The sequence below is a fragment of the Trichomycterus rosablanca genome, chromosome 17 (assembly GCF_030014385.1).
Source record: "Trichomycterus rosablanca isolate fTriRos1 chromosome 17, fTriRos1.hap1, whole genome shotgun sequence".
Classification (NCBI taxonomy): domain Eukaryota; kingdom Metazoa; phylum Chordata; class Actinopteri; order Siluriformes; family Trichomycteridae; genus Trichomycterus; species Trichomycterus rosablanca.
In genome coordinates this window covers 7,055,832-7,075,641 of record NC_086004.1, presented here as the reverse complement: position 1 = coordinate 7,075,641, position 19,810 = coordinate 7,055,832, and the positions used below count along the sequence as shown (strand labels likewise).

Sequence of the window (19,810 nt, the reverse complement as noted above, 5' to 3'; positions counted from 1 at the left end):
TGACTTTATTATTTGTGACGTTATCACTAAGCCCTTTAAGAATTTTGGAGCTCAGTCACTCCTGGGTAGATTCACTACAATTTTAAAAGTTTTTTTTTATTGGAGGTGTCACTATGATTTAGAAATGTCTACAAAAAAGACATGACTTTGTAGATCTGTTCTTTCAGCTCCAAGTCTTTTTCAGATTGTGGAATAGTGTTAATACAACTAGCTAGAATTTAAGCCTGGCTGTGTGTACTAGGCTAAATGGTTTACCAATAGAATTTGATTAAGTGGTTGATTGAGGAACCAATTACATTTACAGAGGGGTGACGATTTGTTCAAGGATTTTGCCTAAAATAGCTCAAATTTCAGTTTACTAAATGTGACATTGGTCAGGTTTTCTTTCAGTTATATATTTTATTTTATTTTTAAATCTAAAATAATTCAGCAGAAAAAATATGCAATCTGAGAGGGGACAATTACTTTTCCACACCACAGTATTGAACCCAAATAAAGCAAGTGAATTATTTAAAAATATAAAATGTAGCTGTAGTTCAAAGAACAATCAGATTGATACACAGCAAAATAATGAAGGCTTTATTTCACCTGACCGCACCACTTACCCCTCGGTTCTGCTAAATTGATGTCTTGTCAGGAGGAAATCGTGTCCTGGAGCGAACTATATTGCAAAGGCGGGGGGTATCTGGTGTCAGGGCTTTAAAGTCGCAAACCCTCATCCACAGAGCTTTCCATTGTGGAGTGTCCCGCTGCGCTCAGTGCTGCCACAGATACAGTTAAAAGCTTTAGCCTGAAAAAAGTGATTAAATTTCTCTGTATCAATCGTTCCATCACAAAGTGTTCGATTGTGCAGCGCTCACAATAGACAAAGCTGCTTACAGTCAAAACGCATGTGGTAGAAAAGGTGTCTAGTGCCCTGTTTTTGTTACCTGCTCTCCAGCCTGTGAAAGCAATCTTACATCAAAGAGAAACCATGCAGGTAACACAATGCCACATCAGTGTCTTTATGATACCATGCCATGTCTCCGTTTCCTTATCGTGATGTAACAGCCGTTCTGTGGCCTGTCCTGTCAAATGACCTTTTGTGCTTGTATGACCAGGGATCATGCATGTTTCAGAGCGTGCTATGCTGTGGGAGTCTTAGGGCAAGTCCGTGCTGGTAGATAAAAGATAAACACCCGTTGTTTTATTTTAAAAAAATTAATTCACACAAGCTTCTTAAAACCTACCCTGTTAAACACCAGATGCAAAAAACACCTCATAATGAATCTACAATCAACTTATTTAAAATCAGTGTGTTATAAATATTTAGAAATATTTAACATACTGGTGTATTTAGGGCATTGGTAGCTCAATGCTAAGGTCCCTGGAATATCAATCAGGTGTAGAGTTTAAATCCTGGCCTCACCAAACAGCCACTGTTAAGCCATCTTGGCTCCAGTGATCAGAGAAGACATGCAGCACCATTATTCACTTTTACCTTCTGTACAAATATTTATTTTAATGCTACAGCAACCAATGAGTTTATGCCATGTAAGAGTGATTTATTATTTACTGCATATCTGCATGTTTTTTTACACTCTCATCTGACAACTTTACACTTTACTGTTACAATTAGTGTTTCAATTAGTGTTGCAAGCTTTTATCCATATTATGAAGGACAGACACTTTATCAAGACAGGCTGCTGAATTTCTGACTGTGTCCCAAACTGCATCTTATGTGCTACATCATGTATATTTATACTACTGTATGTAACTACACATACTGTTTATATATAATGATATACAGTTATCATTATAAGTATATGTAAGTTATTGCTCTTCCCTACATCAACCCTTACAAGCCGTAGCCTAGTGGTTAAGGTACTGGACTAGTAATTAGAAGGTTGCTGGTTCAAGCCCCACCACTACTAGGTTGCTGCTGTTGGGCCATTGAGCAAGGCCCTTAACCCTCAATGCTCAGACTGTATACCGTAACTGTAATGTTGCTTTGGATAAATGCCGAAAATGTAAATGTAAATACATTACTCTCCAGATTTTGAATCTCGTTGGCGATTATGTAAACTCTTACAGACCTGGTATAACAAGACCAAAGCTTAAGATTGATGATGAACTTTAGTAAATTTTTGATAAAGCAAAATGCTTTATTAAAGCTAACTGAGCCACATTAGTGTTTCCTGTAAAGCTACACTCACATACCATGCCTGTTTATTTTTTTTTTAATAATCACTTTTATCCTTAGATATAAATAATTCACATGTTCCCTCCATTTCTTTTTAGTTTCCTCTAGATAATCTATATTTTTTCCAACTCCCAAAAATTTGTGGAAAGTGACCTAGCTGCTCTACAGTTCTCCTAAATGTGAATGAGAAAAATAAATGTGTAAGTGTGTGTTGCCTTATGATGGACTAGCACTGAGTCCATAGTGTGTAGTGTGTAAAACTTCTGTTGACTGGTATTGGGACATTGGTCTTGGTTTTTGGTACTAGTATTGGTATTGGGACATTGGTCTTAGTATTGGTTTTTGAAACACCTGAGCTGTGAATTTCTCCATCCTAGCTGTTTATTAACCTTCTTATTTAAATCTTCTCCTCTTGTGGATGGGCTGAGAGGTCACTGCCATTTCTATCCCACCTGCTGAGAGCAATATCCTAAGTCTATCTTAGCATGCTCTCCAAAGGCTTTGGTCAACAGATGGTTCCTTAAATCCCCTGGTTTCCTTAAAGCAGAGAGTAAACATGGGTTTGTGAGGCACTCGCCTGTAAACTTCAGTATTTTGGCTTTCCTGTTTGCTAGTAAAGTGACAGACTTCTTTAAAATTCAGTCCGTATTCAGATTTAAGATCTGGTCATACCAAATTTTTGGACTCATATATTTCTGTGTGTGAAAGGACATATTTTAATATCATTTGCAGTGAGAAAAGATTTTGCAAAAAGCAGCTTCTGTTCTGAGAAAAAAGAATTGTCTAAGAAATCCTTCTGACTAAAAAATAGCATCTACGGGAGCACAAGTGCTCTGCTTTGTTGAACTTAAATAGGGTGGTGCTGATGTTGCACAGTTCCCCATTTGCTTCCTCTAGTAATCAGAAAATTAGTCTTACTGGTACAAGAAGCTTAATCACCCTGGAACTAGCACCTGCTGGTAATTTAATTGATTTTTACTCTTACAGCAATGCCATCATTTTCCACAAACACACACAGCAGCGTTATCAGTATTTGGTGGGACTAGCTTTTTTGGTAGGGTGAAAGAAATCAATTATTTAATTCCCTGATGAGTTGAACATGTTATTTTCCTGTACAAATGGGTTTTCTCAGGATACTTTGGTTTCGTTCCAATGCCCAAATACACGCATAGCGTGCGCTGGCTTTAATACGTATGGAGAATTGTGCTATGCTCTCTGTATCCCTCTGCCACTTGAGCTCATAGACCAGACAGTGTATGTCACTGTTATGGCAGTAAAATCTGGCTTTCTCTCACTTGAGTGACTGTTATGTCTGTATATTGTTGAATATACCTGTACTTTGTTTAACAATCTAAATAAATATCTGGACAAATATGCAATAACACAGTAAAAAGGAGGCAGTTGCTTTTTCACAGCTGTGCACAGCATTTATTGTGTTTAATATGCCTATAACTGTTATATGGTATAATATATTATACATTTTCCAGATGTATGGAGAGAAAAACGTCTAAATACCAATACAGGACAACAAATGCATTTGTCCAAACCAGCCAGCCCACAAAGGCGGGCACAGATGGCACCGAGTGGTAAACAACCAAGCAGTGGGAGAGGTGTTATTATTTTTATAAAGTCCTGCTGAAGAGGAGGTAATGTGTTGGTCTTCGCAGGGCACCACGTCCACCTACAAGCAATGTTTTCTCAATAAAAAGACCACTGCTGTGCAAATATGTGGAATCCCATAAACTGCAAATGTTACAATTAAACTACAGTGTTTAAGATATATATTTTTGAGCTTCGTGAAACACTTCATTGATCTAAGTCACAGTAATTCCGTAGCCCATTGAATCACAAATGTCCATTTGAGTTAATCCACACAAATTCACTCGGACACACTTCAAAATCTTGTAAAAAGCCTTCTAAAGGAGAGTCCCTATGGTTCTGGAACACTATCTATTTGAATGATTGTTTGCAGACCAGGAAATAAAGAAAATCATTTAATTTCATAATGAATCTGTGTATTTTGTGTAATATTTTGAGTTTTCAGACATCCTGTTAGTGTCAGTTGTAGGGGGATTCAGGACGGGTGATCAGGATTAGATTTTGTTTGGGACGGGGTGAATGCAGTTTTGCGGCTCACTTCCACATGAGTGTGTCTGTTTGTCAAGGGTAAAGCTGATTTGATGACAGCAGGGGGCACGCAGAAACGAACGACCGGGATCAGGACTGTGTGCAGACGTTAAGAAGATGACCTAAAACACATACAGCGGTATTCAGGAATACGGCCTCCAGCTTACTGATTCCTGCTCATTTACAGTCACATTAGAAATCCTGGCACTGGCAATCAGGGATGCACATTTTGCTTAATACTAAACTGATAACAAACTGTCAGCAGTCAAGAGGCATGTATATAGCGACCCATTATAATATTAACCACATGACTGCATTTAATGACAACATTAGCGTTAGGCTTTATTACAGGGAATCTGAACCTTTTATCCTAGTGACCTCATTTTAAGGGATCACATTTTTCACAACCTGTTTAGAACCTCCCTTGTCACCTTGTGGGTTATTCGTGGCCAGTTTTCCCAGTGTAATACTGTGAATAAGTACATGTCATTTAAAAATGGAAAGTTAGCCATTAGTACTGTTAATGTAGCTGATATTTTTATGACCATGACAGGAGCTCCAACTTAAGTAAGCAGCCTAAGCTAATACATTATAGCATGCTAAAAACCTTATTTATTTTCAAATATTTCTCAAGCTGGATTTATCTGTCTATAACTTTATATTAATAATTTACAGAATTTATTTTGACCCCCACTAGTATTTCAGGTGATCCCGACCTCACCAGGTTGTGAATTACCACTTTATTAAATAAACAGATTTGATTGGCAATAATATAGAAGTTATATCCACACAAATACTCTGACCAGAACTGTAAACAGAAAAAGTCAGCCAGCAGGTTGAAGTTCATTATATCTAAATAAGCCAATCAGATAAAAGTGATGCAGCAGTTATCTCAACACTATCCCCAAATTAATAGTAGTAATTTAATATAATTAATAAATAGTAATTTAATATAATTACTACATGCAGCATCTAAAATGCTGCATTAGCAGGGGTGCAATGTTTGGCTCTTTTTGGAACTTGATCATGCGCTTATAGGCTGTTGCATTTCAGCACAACCCAGGTTCTAACCTTATTTTGTGTTTTTAATGCATTTTTGTCCAATTTTCCTTCCAATCTAGCTTCACCCAATCACCCTGTTGCATTAGCAGTAGTTGACCACTTCTTTTCAACTGCATGAGGTTTATACAGAGAGCCATACAGCGCATGGAGAGTCATGCACCAATCTCCATTATCTCCTGTCTCATTGTGCAGGCACCACCGATCAGCCAGCAGAGGTCGGAATTGCAGCAGTTATGAGGAATCTCTTTCAGCAACCCCAAGCTTCAGACAAGCCATTCATTGTCTGTATAGGCGCCCGGCCTGAGGATGATGTAAATGCGGCCCATCTGGACAAATTTCATCTAAACATAAGGTAAGAGTTTGGGTTTTTTTCTTAAACTTCAATCAGCAAAAATTGTTCCATGTATTTTTTTAATTAGTGCAGGTAAACTAGAATTTTAATTATGAACATTAATATAATATAATATAATATAATATAATATAATTAATAGAATAGAATAGAATAAAAGGCCATGACTCAAGGACAATAACTTTCTACACCAGCAAATAAAAAAGTTGCTTCATGTAGGTATTTTAACCAGTAATATTTTTCAAATATTTCTTGGACATCATCATTGAAATCCAAACTTCCATAACATAAAATGTATCAAGAAATAAAGCAAATAATACGTACTTAATTGTACAATTGGGTATAATTAATCTGAATATGCATGTGTGGGGGGTGAGTGTTTTTGAGACTGTGAGAGGTTTAATATGATTAGGCTGGTGTTGGTGTTTGCATGTGCTCCACTGTAAGAGCCATATGGTGTGGTGGACGTTGATGGGGTCGAGTCTGGTCAGTGTCCTCAGATAACACGACTGTTTGCCTGCAGGCTGCTGGGCATCAGTCATGGATGCAGTTTGTGTACGGCATTGAAGGAAAATGCTCATTTTCCATTCATCTCCACTCGTCCTTGCTTCACTTACTGTTTGGGTGCCAAAACGTGGATGTGAGGATTCTCTTGTATGATTTGAAGTATACACAAGCTACAATTAAATAAGAAGTGTAATACATATATTCTACATATATAAGTGTTTGACCATGAAGTTAAAGTAAAATTGAATTAATTAAATATAAAAAGCAATCAGGATTTCCAAAAAAAGACTAAAAAAGTGTGAACACCCATAGTCAACTCCCTTTTGTATTATTCAAACAATGCAAATCAATTGCTTAACAATTGGGCTTTAAACGCATCTGTGCTCTCGGAGTCTTACAGGCCTTGCCAAGTCTCCCAGGAGCCATTTTTTGTCTCACCAGACCATCACCACCAGTTTCCGCCAGTTTTTTCATTGTTCTGATAAATTGTTTGATAATGGCCATGACTGGTAGCCATTATTTCTCCAGGGTAAACTGTTTAAAAAGAATTTACCCACTGAGTATGTAGAATACATTTCATAGCATAGATGACGATGATGTACATGGGTCTGTTTCCAAAAAAATGTATAGGGTAGAGTGCCAAGCGCTGCACCTCGCAGTGCCTGCAGCCAATACAAAAGACCATGCACAATCAGCAACGTTAGCTATGCATGCCATGCTGTTGCCGTGGCTAAGGGGCAGCGAGGTAGGGCGGGAGGGGAGGTGCAGTGCCACGCCAGGGCAGCAGGCAAACACACTTTTGTTTTGCCGCTTTTCCATTTCAGAGCAAGTAAAGCCAGATGCCTCCTAAACAGAGTCATTGATTCTTTTGGAAGGTTTGGGCAGCAGCAAAATGCATCTGCTGACTACAAACTGGATGAAGTTTAAAGACTGAATATCCCAGCTGGCCTTTCCAACAGGATTCTGCCAACCAGTGTTCTGGTCATTCTAACATTTAATTAGACAAATAAGACTACAGAGAGCCAACTGCATGCTAGAAGAAAAGGTGCTAATAACTAGCTGCATGCTATCTGTAGACCCAGAGTTAAACGTTAAACATTTTCACATTACGTTTAATTAAAGACAAAGTGAAGTAATACTGTACATGCATTCAAAATGAGATTTGACCACTCCAACCATTCCTGGCTGGTTTTTATTAGGGTCTTTCTAGGGACTGTCTGTTATTCTTAAAAGCCTGCTTGGTTGGAACCAGCAAATTATACTGATCTAATGATGCAGTATAGCCCATCTCAATAATCTGACACAAGAAATGCCCTACCTTATAAAAAAGCTTTATAAGTACTTTATAAACTCTTTACTTTTTTACATTTTCTTTAAAATGATTGAAACCTGATCAATCTGAGAGGTTCAAACTTTTCAGGTTGTTAATTTCAGTAATTATTTATAATATATTTTTATTACTTTGTTTGTTAACCATTTTATGGTTTTGGCAATTATATGAATAGAACAATAAATAAAAGAAACTTTACTAAGGAACAATCATATGGATTATCATAAGGATTTAGTTTGATTTTACTCTATATAAATAATTTTAACATTCTCTCTTGTTTTTTTTAATTACGTCCTTATAAGTCATGTAATCGTCAAATGGTTTTTTTTATTAATTACTTGCGATTTTATCAGACAGTGGATTTGTTGTTCCACTGTATCAAGTACCTTCCAACTGAAGGAAAAGAACAGAGTAAAATAAAGTTGTTGTTTTTGTCCTCTTTGAGCATGTGAAGTCATAAATACGTAATAATATATCAATAAAAGCTCTTATTATTTCCACTGTAATACAAATGCAAATCACTTAATTGATAAAAACAGATGTGCACATAAACATAAACACTTAATTAGGGACATTTATGCTTCTCATTCATTCATTGTCCTGCTTATAATAATAGGTAATGAGGAACAAACCGTTCTTGTATAACTCATAATGCCTCTAAGACTCTTCCGAACCTATATAAGCAAGCTGCTGGTTTTAATGGTCATTTGTAGTCATGGGGTCGACCATTAATGCCTGTTCACTGACCCCCACCCACACACCAATGGACAGCATGATTTGTAAAACCTTTTCTTTGCTTGTGGAGCAGCTGAACCTTAATAGTGCAGAGAAGAGATTGAGCTCACTCATTATGGACTGGTGTGTATGGAGGGGCCGTGAGAAACATGGTTAACATGGCTAAACTATTATTGGGATATTACAACCCAGTTTTTCAATTTGATTCTTGCAAAAGATAATATAATATGGTGACCGACCTGCTAATGACTGGCTAATTCACTAAGGCTACAATAGGCTTGTCCTGACACCAGGGCTTGTCCATTAGTGAGTGCATTGGGTTGTACCCAAAGGGAGGCTACACAATTTCTTTCACTTTGAGAGGTGAATGAACTTGGCATAATGTTGGTGCACATAATGATGGTCTTATTGGTTTCACACTGCATACTGATAGCTGCTCCAGTGTTTAAATACAGCTTTACACTTGGTCTGATCCTATTTCTACAATTCCTGCTACTTAAGAATACTCCACCATTCATCAACATTATTGCCTATTGTCTATATCATCAGTATCAGGCCAGGACAGAACGCTTTAGATAAAAAATATAATAGTAAGTAATGTTTTTATAATAGCTTTCTTTATGTCAAGTCCAAGTAAATTCTTCAAGTTTCCTCTATAAATAAAAATACATTGGGAGTCAATAATTAATTAACCCTATAAAAACCCTATGAACAAACCATAAAGGTTACATGTAATGCCAAGAGCTACAACTGAGTCACTTTAAAGAAATACGCTTTAAATCTAGATTTAAAACCAATTAAAGTCAATCAAAATCCACTGTAAGTAGGTCTAAGAATTAAAAGATTTCAAAATCTTAAAAGGGTGGGGATGAAATATATGGCTTTAAGAGATAAAAAAAAATATATGTAGAAGCTGAATCATTTAAGGCTTTAAATCCATGTGAGGCACTCACCCTGCTCTAACGTTTTTATACATCTGTGGCAGAGGGACTTAAATAGAGTTCAGTGTTTATGTTCCATATACTGTATGTCTCCTAGTTACCAAATTCACGGGACAATTTCACGGACCTTATTTATCAATAATCACAGATTACACGGATTTTTAAACAAAAGTGCCACATTTCATGGCAGTCATTAAATAACACTCATAAACTGAATGATAGGATCAATGGAAGCTACAGTACAGAGCACAGCCTGCCTTAATAACTCCTTCTAAAAGACGAAAATCCTCGTCCGTGTTTTGACACACCATCCTGTGCGTCCACAGAATCGTTTGGGACTTTTCCAAACTCAGTTACCCGAGTTGTGTTTTTAACTGCTTTAGACTTTGAAATCTTGGACATTTTGTCTAACCGATTGTTAGTGTAACCGTAATCTTTAGAGTTTGCTGAGTTTATAAAGAAAGAAATAAACTGTACATAGACAAACTATCAGAAGAAGAGCAATTATGACGTGTGTAGAGACGCGACACTTTATGGAATCCCCAAAGGGACAAAATGCACTCAATACGTAAACACATACATCAAACATTGTCAGCTCACTACACCACAGAAAAGTCTCTTACACTAACGTGATAGCTGTATGATTGTGCCTCATATTTCATATGCTACACGAATAAAAAATGTTAAATCCCTAAACACAAACCTTAAATTTAAATTTTATAGCAAATTGCATATTACACGGGCAACGGCTCATTTCACAGTCCGTGACGCGATTTTCACTCATACTCATAGTGTTTAATTCATCAAACAGTTGACCCTTTGGCATTACTCGGTCAGTATTCACTGTGATTTCTTGTCTTTTGCCACACTGTCTTTGTGTACATCCTCTGAGACCCTCCAAAAATGGACAGTTAATGTTTTATGCAGCGCCAACATAACTAAAGAAAATATGTCCAATAAAGCGCCTTTATACCAAAGGAAGTCACATTTCCTTATAAAAAACATTTTCACAATCACAGTGGTGGGAGAAATGTCTCAGCCAGATACCTTGACAACTTGTAAACAGCAAAAATGGGTCCTGCAGGACAGAATGAACAAAAACAAAAGCTTATCTAAACAATAAGATTGCTAGAAACTACCTTTATTTAAATTGTAGCAAGTACAAAAGGGTAAAGGCTGAAATCTATTGCTTTTACATTTAAAACATTTCTGTTTCACTCTGAAGAAGTTTGTGTGGATAGTAAGCTCACTATTGGCTGACCCAAGAGACCCATGTGTTTTTCTGTTTGATCAATAGATATTAAGCAGGATGTATGGGTTTACCAGGCACTTATGGGTTTAACATGTTTAACCTATGCTTGCACCGCCTATAGTGAACTCTCAATGGGTCCCATTTTAAAATAATAGTGTGAACCCAGTGTGGGCTAACCAATACAGAACCCATTTGGGGTTTATTTGGAAGTTTTCATGTCTATACTGCCCACAGTTAGCCAGTAGTAGGCCAACAGGCATACAGTATGTTTGCTATATAACAGGTTTGTATCTGGGTAAAAGCTGCTTATTTCCAAAACTACTACATCAGGCAGGTTATATGGTACAATAGTTCCTACCCTCTTTGACCCCTTTCTGTCATTTATCCTGCCTAAAATAAGGTTTCCATCTACTTCAGTGAATACAAACAATATGGGTGGATATACAAAATGTAGGGTGGGAGTATTGTGTTCGTTAACACAAGCAGCCATGGCCATTCAGTGCTTTGAGAGGGTGTTTGAAATGGGAAAGGGCTATCAGATACTGGGGCTGAGCTGGCAAAGCCGAGTAAAAGCTTTTCAGTGTCTGTGTGAGCGAGCCACTCTGAAGGCGGAATGGAGATGGCTTTTAAAGGCATAGATTACAGTAAAGCTGGACTATGTGTCCTTTTTATCGCTCCGGGCCTCCTCAATCACTTGCATCTGCTCTCGCTCTCTCACCCTGTGAGGCCCTCGTTGCTCGGGCTTGTCAGCCAGTCAATGGTCTTTGAATCTAAACAAGCTTTCTGGTCCTGCTTTTTTTTCTTCTCCTCCTCTTACCAGAAAAAAGCTCATGGATCATCTTTGTAAAATACGTTCCAAAGGAAGGGAATTAGGTGCCTGGTTCAAGTTCAAAAATGCGCCAGGAAAAGCCAGGAAGACATTCTTCGCTTAAATTAGTCATTTGTGGTTCTTGTACTTTGTGGCGTCTGTCAGCGAGACCCCAAACAACGTACATGTTAACCTATTTACACTAATCTGTAGTAAGTCCAACGTTCAGCCAAGAGTGACTGGGAGACTCGCTAAGTGCCTTCTGGGAGACCACAGTAACAGCCCGGTTCCTCGTAATCATAACAGTGCTTTTTTCTTTGTTTGTTTCATCATGAACTTCAGTTATCAGCTCGGCGTCTGTTTTTGTGACAAATCTGTTTTAAACAGGACATCCAAGACACGAGATGCAGGTTTTTACGGACAACGCTGCCATTGTTTTAGCATGCTAATACCACATGTTTTCCTCATCCCCAGTGTAAAACCAGGCTGTAAACACAGAATACACATAATGGGGACATGGATGTTGTCTTCCTTCAGAACTTCTTTGATCTAATACAACCCTAATCCCCAAAAAGTTGTGACAGTAAGGAAATGCAAAAAAGTGTTTATCCGAGGCCTTGAGCCACAAAACAACAGGGTCCTGGGGACCTGTTTTTAAATTTTCCTCTGGGTACTCACTTTTCCACTTCCTCTGGGTTTTTAACTCAAAAAATGAAGACAGATGGTGGATTAGCTTTAAAAAATGTTAAGAGATTGTGTGAGTGAATAAGTGAGCGTGTGATGCTGTGGAATGGATTGGTACCCTGTATACCTGCCGGGCACCTGGGTAGTGGTATTATCCTAATCAGGAGAAAGGGGTTAGATTTCTTAAATACAAGGTCCATTTACATTTTTATTAACATCCAGATGCAGAACTGGACAGTGACACCTAAATCTTGGGTGATTTACGCTTTTGGTGGGCCATGGCTGGCAAAAAACTCCTCATGGAACCATTCAGTCAGTCTTTAGGTTCAGAAACTACCCCTTCATTCCTTTATGTGCTACCTCCAGGCCAGCTCTGATCACTCGAGGGATTTTTTGGATCACTAAGTAGCAAAAAAAAAGTTGTGTAGGAAAGAGGAGTGAAAGCAAGTCTGAAAGCTGTGCTTTTAGAGTCATAACCTTTGTTCTGTTCTAAAGGGCACTAATGTTTTCCAGTCTGTCATTCAAGAATCAGAGCAGGAGCTAACCGGTCACTAGCAGGGACCCCTTTCCTACTTTTTCTCCTTGTTGGTTCAACAACGCCAGTCTTTGTAAATATAAAGCCACATAAAGAATCCCACCAACCTAAGGGCTTGTAATTGACTAATCGAGGAGATCTCCAGAGAAAGAGTTCAGTCCTAGAGGATAAATTAAATAAGCAATTAATGAATTCTTTTATTGATGTTTTTGCAGTGGAAGTTAATACTGGGGCACAATGAAATTACAACCATAATGGATTTAGTGGTAAACGCTTTTGGAAACACGAATATACTGGTTTTGCTTGTATGCTTACATGTGCTTGTGTTTACACTGAAGCCCAAGAAGCAAGATGCAAACTGGTCAGTTATGTGATTAACAAAGAATGATAGGAAGTGCTGTCTAGAAAAATAATCAATGACTGGGTAGTGTGAAGGTGTTAACCATCCTGGACATGATTGTGCCACTGTGCACAATGCAAGGTCTATCTATAAAACATCCTGGGTCTACACCTGGGTCTATAAGGGTCCATAGTCCACACCGCATTGTCAGGACAAAAACAAGCCACAAAGTTTAAATAACTGTCTGTGCATTTCCACAATCAAATTGTGGCAAGGAAATCGAACAAGTTCTAAGGCTTTGAGTGTTCCCAAGACCATGGTGGTCTGAATTTTGAAATGGAAGAAGCTCGACACCTTGAATTTTAAGAATTGGCTGTCTGACCAAACTGGGCATCTGAGCAAAAAGGGTCTTGGTCTGAGAAGTAAGAAAGAATCCAACAATCACTCATTTCCAAAAGTGCTGATGAAGCATGACTGTGTCCTCATGCACAAAGCAAGGTCCAAAATACATGGTTTAATGTATTGTGTGGACGAACCTTAACCACAATGAACACCTTTGGGATAAATTAGAATGCTGATTGCCAGACTCTTTCATTCAGCATCAATGCCAGACCTTACAAATGCTCTTTTAACTAAATGAGCACAAAATTCCATAAGAGCGGAGCCTGTTATAGCTGCAAAAGCGGGACAAGCTTAGGGTCATTTTGGTCATACAATGTATGTGTTTCTGTGACCACCATCACTGACTCAGGTCGATTTGACATGCCTGGAGCCTGCAGCAAGCGTGGCCCACACTCCAAATTTGGGAAGCTGAGAGTATTACAGGCACCATGGGGTGCAGCATGCAGGACTCCCTAAGGGGCCTTTACTTTGAGCTGGCAGCAAACTCATCACTGCCCGCCCTCCTTCGTTCTCTTACTATGTTCCTCTAAATGACCCACCACACAGACATACAAACTCCATGCCCCCTCAGGCACTGTACAGGAGGGAAATAAATAGTCTGCAATGCAATTCAAATGTATTACTCTTAGTCTGTAATGGTCAAATAGATCCACCACCAGTTATCCAAGTCATGATACTGCAAAGTACCTGCACACAATCACATCAGTGCTGATATAAATGCTTGTTGGTATAAAGTTTGCCTTTTTCTTATTTTTTTATAAAACAATATATTTGTTTCTTGCCAGACATGCATTTGTTGTCTATAAAGTTCACATTTTAATGTATGTGTCTATGAAAAATAATTATCCAGGCGATTTTGGATAAATTGTCAGATGAACACTGATGTTTCTCTTTGTTAGCACTGAGTCATAAACATTGACTTTGACTAAGACTAGACTTCTTTAAATGTTTTCTGGAGATCTAAATGTCTAAATGTAGATCGGGAAATTAGTTAATTTGTTTAGAATTTAGGATGTTAAGTATTCTACCCAACTCTGTTTGTGCTTTTGTCTCAACACATCTCTTGATCATGTGATTGTTGCCACCTGGATTTTGTTAGTAAGTGCGTTTTTTGTCATTGGTGCCCATTATTCTTTGTGTATATATAGTTCTCAGTTAAATGTTGCCCTGTGCAAAGTCTTACTAATGTTAATCAGCAATTCCAAACCCTGGTTTCCTGTGATTTGTGTTGTTATGTTGTGTTTTGGGTTATTTGTCTGTAGTTCTTAGCTTTCTGAGAACTTATTTGCATTTCAAAAAATGTTTTGATGTAGCGGCGGCACGGTGGCTAAGTGGGTAGCACTGTCGCCTCACAGCAAAAAGGTCCTGAGTTCGATCCCCAGGTGGGGTGTTCCGGGTCCTTTCTGTGCGGAGTTTGCATGTTCTCCCTGTGTCTGCGTGGGTTTCCTCCGGGAGCTCTGGTTTCCTCCCACAGTCCAAAAACATGCAGTCAGGTTAACTGAAGACAATGAAATTGCCCTATAGGTGAATGGTGTGTGTATGAGTGAGTGTGTATGTGTGTGTGTGTGTGTGACTGGCGCCCCATCCAGGGAGTTACTGTGTGTCTAGATACGCTCTAAACCCCCCCAACCCTGATTGGATAAGCCATTGATGTAGCCATTGTTGTATTTTTTCTGCTGGCATTTCTGGTTAGTCATTTATGTCAAATATTTATTTTATCTAGATTATTTTGTCTAGATTGTGGTGAATGTTAGCTTATCAGCTTATCTAAAAGACCTTTAAAATTCTAATTTAATTTGTTAAATTGGGGTCCTAACACCTGAGCATTCAAACTACATGTTTGTAAATAAACCTCATTAAACCCCATTGTTTTATCTCAAAGAATAGAATTAACAAAGCATTTTTTGGCATTCCCTCTCCCCTTTTTGAGGGGTAGTTTGGTGCAGCCACATTTACTCCTTACAGTGAGTAACAGTGATTTTACCCAGAGGCACTCAGTGACCTTCAAAATCTGCCACAAAAGAATCTGCTTCCAAAACCAACCCTGTAATCCTAATGATAGGGTGCACATCTGGTATATGTTGCGATGAAGTTGCGATGGCTAATGTGACAAATCACAAATCCCCATTAAATGTTCATTTATATGAAAATCACATCAAGTGGGCCATTAGAGTAGCCAGTTCCAGAGATAAATGTCTGATTTTGTAACCCATCCCATGCTGAGGGCTGAAAAGAGACTATTTTTGGGCGAGGCAAAGCGGCCACATAATTTTTGGACTCCCGGTGGTCTACTGACTAAGCCTCAGGTCTATAGTAACCCAAATTGAGTTGACTTTGCTGGTTCAGGAGAGGACTAGCCCTCAGGCTGTGGAGCGGAGAATCAGCGCGGTACAATAAAATCAAACACTCGCCTATATTGCACTAATGCCAGATCACTGCTCTTATTTCAAACGCTCTCCAATGATCAGATCTAATTACATAGCTTTTCTTGATGCAAATTATTCCTGTGTCCCATATTTACTATTTAACAGATGATTCATGAGTACCATTTTAACAGCATATCTGCCATATTTTTCTTGGTTATGATAGGATTTTAATTGGTTTAATTGTTGTTTGCTTCATTTCTACAAGATTGAACCCTCTGATTAACTCATGTGTGCTGTGGGTGCTGTGGGTAATAAGCATTTAAAAGCAAATTTCTAAATCTGAATCTGTCATAAAGAGAACATATTGACGTGATTAAAGTCAGGACAATTTTTAAGTGCTTTAATACCATACTAAATAGAGACCCCAGCCAACATGCTTGGTCCTAATGCTAATGTCCTTTTGCTGAATAATTTCCGGATTAACTGCTCATTCATTTTTGTCAATATTGATTAATATCTTGATTAATAGCCAGTCTTAGTGAGAGGCAGGTGCTGGGCCAAAGCATCAGGTGCCATGAACTTCATGATGTGGTACTCAGAGAGACAGGCTCAGTCTCAGTGTTGGCCCATTGTTTGACTTGGCTTGGCACACAGCTCCCTGGGGTTCAGCCCTTTAAAGGCTTTCTGTTGGCCACCGGAGCTCCTAATGTAAAATAAATGTCCCACAGAAAAAAAATCTGCATGCAAGAATGAGGGAGGCATAATGCAAGTCAAATAACAGCTGCAGAGATTTTGCTTTTGTGCACTTGTTAAACCATTGTCCATTTGTAGGGACCAAGAAGGGCTGCATCTATTGAATCAAAGAGAAACTCCTCTAATTTAGTTTAGTTCAAAAGTGTGTCTTAGGCCTTTCTAGGTGAAATAAATTATGCTCATGCAATCTCAAAGCTTTAAGAAAATTAACCAGATTCATGTAGATCAAACCCTGGATTAAGATGTTTCAGTGGTAATTTATTTTTTCAATTATATAATTGAAGTACTACTATCAGTTGAAAATATTAAGGTTTCAGCTTGTATTAGAGCTTCTTTCTTGCATTTGAACATCTAAGGCCATGGTTATGCTTGACTGAGGACAGAGTCAGCTGCATTCCAGCAGCTTCTAATTCCAGGCAAACCTATTTTGTTGGTTCTACCATCACAATTGACCATTTAGACAAATTTTCATTCAGCTAACAGTTTGGCTCTTGCTTTTCATTCTTAGCAAGAATCCATAGTTCCATGTATTTTTTACTGATGCAGGCAACCTAGCTCTAATTATGTGGGCACAAATAATTACAAGCAAAGTAAACTGACATTCTAAAACATTTTAAATCATCAAATTAATTATTAAAGTTATTTTTAAATGATGTGTGTGTATTTCAATCATAGCATATTTACTTATTTATTTTATTTATTTATTAGGATTTTTACATATTTTACACACTTTGGTTACATTCATGACAGGGCAGGTAATTACTGGTTACACAAGATTAATCAGTTCAAGTTTTTTAACATCAAACACAGTCATGGACCATTTTGTATCTTCAGTTAACCAGGCTGCACGTCTTTGAACTGTGGGAGGAAACCGGAGCTCCTGGAAGAAACCGACACAGAGACGGGGAGAACATGCAAACTCCACACAGAAAGGACCCAGACCGCTCCATCTGACAATCAAACCCAGGAAATTCTTGCTGCGAGGTGACAGTGCTACCCACTGAGCCACCGTGCCGGTGCCACCCAGCATATTTACAAAAAACCTACAAAAGAACCTAAATTTTTGAGGTCAGTAAAGGTAAATGTTGAATGAGTTAATTGTTCCAATCATTAAGTCACAGAAAACTAATTGTAGATCCATGTCTAGTACAAGTTGTTTAAACTTTCAGTTTTAACTAATTAAGGAAGTTTAGTCTTCAATCCTGGACCTGGATTTTAGACTAAGTGAGCTTTTCAAACCTGTTGTAAGTGAGCTGTTTGAACCTGTGTTAGGCTGTTGGTCACATGGTCTTTAAAATATTTTCTCTTACATGATCCTCTTCTTCCTTTGAGAAGTAGAAAGGCTAGCAAGGGAATGTGAAATATTTAGTGTGTCTGTAAACACTAGAATTTTTACATTTCAACAACAAGCTCAAGGACCCTATTTGGTAGAAGAAATCACCTCATTAGTGTATGTTTGGTTTGCACCTCATTTATGGCTTTGAAAGTACATGAATGTTTTGCCTAAAAGCATTATGGAATGATTTTGAATTTGCTCTATTAAGTTGCTTAAGGTATCATTTCTAAAGTATAAACAAATACCAGATGTCTGAGAAAGCAAATATGTGAGCAGTTTAGATATTTTGCATCAGTAGTAGCTCATGGTTGTTGGTTCAAATGATCTGTTAATACAGAATTGACTTGCACAGATGGCAGTGCTGTAATCAAAGGCTAAACATTCAAGTCGTTGGCTGTGCTTTCCTTTATCTGTTTAGTTTTTTTATCTTGTTTTTTAATAAAAATCCCAACATTGGTGTAAAAATCCCAGGGGTCTGTAATCCAGCGGGACTAGAACATGCTGCATGTTTGCCAGGTGTGAGTACAACACAGCATCTGATTTCTAACTACATGTTTGTATGTTCACTTTAGACCGGCTGATCTTTATTCTTCTTTACTGGTGCTGCGTCAGTGAGCCCTCTTTGAACTTTTCAATCCTGTCAATAAGTAATACCATTTTTTTGTGACCTGAACCACCTTACTACCCTCTGTAGGGTCGAGGTTTTGCGGCTATACAGACTTTGGATGGTGTGGCTATATCAGTTTGGCATGGCCATTAAAGGACTGGGACCAATAACCTCATACTGGTTTGAGAAAGAGTACTGGTTTTGAAAACTTAGTTAAATTTTGTGTGTGTGTGTGTGTGTGTGGCGGAGGGGTCATTTTCACTTTATTTTCGGCATTTAGCAGACGCCTTTATCCAAACTGACTTACAGTACTGTGACAGTATACAGTCTGAGCAATTTAGGGTTAGGGCCTTGCTCAAGGGCCCAACAGCAGCAACCTGGCAGTGGTGGGGCTTGAACCTGACTAGTCCAGTACTAGTACTTGCAAGGCTACAGCTTTTTATGTTGTAAGCAACTACAAGCGTGAGAGAAACACTATAATTAGACATATATTCTACCAACAATAATTAGTTACTTTGCTGCTTCAGGGCATGTATACATTTCTGTCATTAAGCAAACAATTAATTCAAATCTATTCAAATCTAACAATATTAGTTAATTCTTCCAAGTAAGGTCATCTGTTCATAAGATGAAACTGGAGTGAAACTGGGTTATGCAGCAGGACAATGACTGAAAAAACAAAAGCACATTTACTAATGGCTGATAGTCTTGAGCATTTCTGCAGTTTTGCAAAGCAATGTGAAAGACTTGCATTCATGCGTTCATAGTCACTGGCTAAAAGTCGTGCACCTGGTTATTCATTAAGATGGAGATTTCTTTTTCACAAACAGAATATCGTTGTTGGCGTGTTGGCTGGTTATAATAAGGTTTGTTCCTTTAATAAATTCACTTATGTTTTGTATGCAATGCGTATTGTTTTACATTTTAAATGCTGAGAGAGAAAATTATTTTTTTTAAGCATTGTACATTTTTCATAATGTTACCGCTTGTTGATATATTCTGCATGGCAGATTGATATGGTTAACATTACAATATGGCATTGTGCTGTGCCAGGGGAGGTTTGTCAGAGGGCAAATGAGATGGGCACCTTTTCAGGCCCTTTGAAAACTGAGCTGGCACACTGTGCCCTCTCGCTATTGTTGAGCAGGAACAGAACCACTCGCTTGGTATTCCCCTCACAGTCCGGCCAAAACGCTGGCCTGAGAGATGGGCGTCAGAAATCCAGCCCTGCTTTTCCAGGCCAATGCATTTAACAGTCGGTTTTCTAACTCGGTTCCTGTCTTACTCTCTCAGTTTTACTCTGTACCTGATGCCACAATTACTGTTGTTGTTGTTGTTTTTTATCCTAGTCCTTCTACTCTCTTCTACTGTGTTTCCTAGTATTTAATATTCAGTTTGTATATTTACGTTGACACACTTAATGTCCTTTTGTATTTGTACGTTTAAATAATAAACAATATAAGCATTAAAAATATGGTATCAAAACTGAGTTCA

General features: G+C 38.2%; 1 long non-coding RNA gene across 2 annotated transcripts in view; it reads left to right on the top strand.

Moving 5' to 3' along the window:
• LOC134331707 (uncharacterized) overlaps window positions 1-19,810 on the top strand; it is a 55,298-nt gene that overhangs the window by 24,979 nt on the left and 10,509 nt on the right. For both annotated transcript variants that reach the window (XR_010015153.1, XR_010015152.1), the window contains exons 2-3: window positions 5,564-5,723; window positions 17,208-17,441. This is a non-coding gene — a long non-coding RNA (uncharacterized LOC134331707). The remainder of the gene's footprint in view (window positions 1-5,563; window positions 5,724-17,207; window positions 17,442-19,810) is intronic.